Genomic DNA, 2,190 nt, shown 5'->3' with positions numbered 1-2,190 from the left:
TATTGTTTTGTGTTGTTCAATCTGAGGACCAGAGTAGTTTTCAATTACAAAAAATTAATTGCCAATCATTGAAAACTAGTCATTACCTGTTGCTATACTGCTGAGTATCAACATAGTCAAGATAAAATAGATCTTGAAACAAATTTTAATTCCATGTTTCACACACTCTCTCACTATTTTTCTCTCAACAACAGCAACTTGCCATTGTGAAAATCTTTTCAAGTTTGTATTGCGATGCCTATATGTTGAAAAACATGCAAAAACACAGAGAAATACACACACAAATCAACCAAAGAAATAACCACGTATTATATGTATATATAATATTTTTTAATGCTGTTGCATTGTGCTGACAGACTTGCACCTGAAATTCTCCTGTTTTTAATCAAAACTTGTTAATGACTATGATGATAACACTCACTCTCTCTCTCTCTCTCTCTCTCAAAATCAACTTTTTCTCTCCCTTTCCTTTGTAAATATACGTTGTGATGGGTTATCTCCCCTTCTCACCTCTATTCTACATAGATGCTGTTATGGACAGACAGACGAAGATCAGCTTCTATTTTATAAGATTGATTTAAAGTTATAGTAATTTTATTAAATTAACTATCGAGAGTGCAGTTGTTAATCACATATGTTGTTATTCTAATTACACGTTTTCTTTTAGACTATTTACTTCCAGTTATACAGTGACTCAATTTCGATGAATTAAAATGCAAATTATTGCTGTAGGCTGTTGGAGAAAACACTATATCACTAACTATATTTCATTAGATTTCTATGCTGGATAGTATTTCTCATATCAAGTTGAAAAAACATTTTGGTTTGCTTTACAATGTTTGTATTATTTAAGTAAGTTATGGATCATTACTTTTCTTGTATTTTAATCACTCTGTTACCATATATACTATGCTATTTGTTTTGAAAGCAATGGAGTAACTGCAGTCATTAATCAAGCAGGCTTATATGTATAACATTGTATGTTCAGAATTTTAGGAGCAATTGACAACTCAGTTTAAACTTTTCTAGACTGCTGTAGTTAATCATATATACCACAATGTGATGATCTGAGCATGTATCTTTTGTCGAATCTGTTCTTTATGAATGAAAACTGGTGACAGTAACAGACAAGGAGTAGGATATTAATATAAACAGTACAATTTGACCTTTTATCATTCGCATTTCTTTCTCAAATGTATCACATTATTTTGAATTAATCCTGCATTATCTCACAGCTTTGAAACTTCGATAAGTGATAGTTTATTTTTAGAATGACATGGTCTGGTAAGTGTGAGATGCTGGATCTGGCCAGTTTGAACATAAAGCAAGTAGAATATTTAGGCTGGTTTGAGTGCTAAAAGGTTTAGGTACTGGAGTACAGAACCATAGACTGAATTTCTGCAACAAACATTGGTCATCTTCAGATGATTTAACGTAGGCGTAGGAGGGGCTTGCTTACCAACCACATGGTTCCGGGTTCAGTCCCACTCCATGGCACCTAACCCGTCTTAATACCTTGTTGAAATGTGATATATAAGATTAAATGCTTTCTTTGCAAATGTAGATACCTGCACTTAATATGAATTTATAATCCATGTTTAACATTATAGAGGGTCATTTCATTGAACATGCTTATGTGGGAATTAAGTGGGAGTATTTTACATGGCAGTTGACTTACTATTGTATCCTGTCTTCAGTAAAAAAAAAGACATTTGGAATAATATAGCTCTAGACCTACTCTGTGGAATACCTTTAATTACAGATCAGCTAAGTTAGAGTTGATGTGGGTCTAACCAACAACATGAAGGCTGAAAAGTTCATATGCTAACCAGGGTACTCTCATGAAATGTGACCAAATGCGGTTTATTTTTCAATATATTCCATCCTGTGTTCCATATACTTCTATCAGTGTTGTAATGCTTGGATCTCGTTGGTGAAGATGCTTTCATCCTGTTGGTCAAAAAAGTCATCAACAGCAGATATGATGTCATCATCACTGCAATACTAGTTTCCAGTTGTGTTACCATATACTATGTTGTTTGTTTTGGAAGCAATGGAGTAACTGCAGTCATTAGTCAAGCAGGCTTATATGCATAGTCAGGTGGGTAGGGTAATCGACCAGTTCAAAGCCACAGTCACACACAGCAGCCATTGAAACCAAGGTCTTGTGTACTGGAGCATTCTCCTCAT

Source organism: Octopus sinensis, linkage group LG1 (assembly GCF_006345805.1).
Source record: "Octopus sinensis linkage group LG1, ASM634580v1, whole genome shotgun sequence".
Classification (NCBI taxonomy): Eukaryota; Metazoa; Mollusca; class Cephalopoda; order Octopoda; family Octopodidae; genus Octopus; species Octopus sinensis.
The sequence above is the reverse complement of the archived record's forward strand: the minus strand, read 5'-3'. Positions refer to the sequence as shown.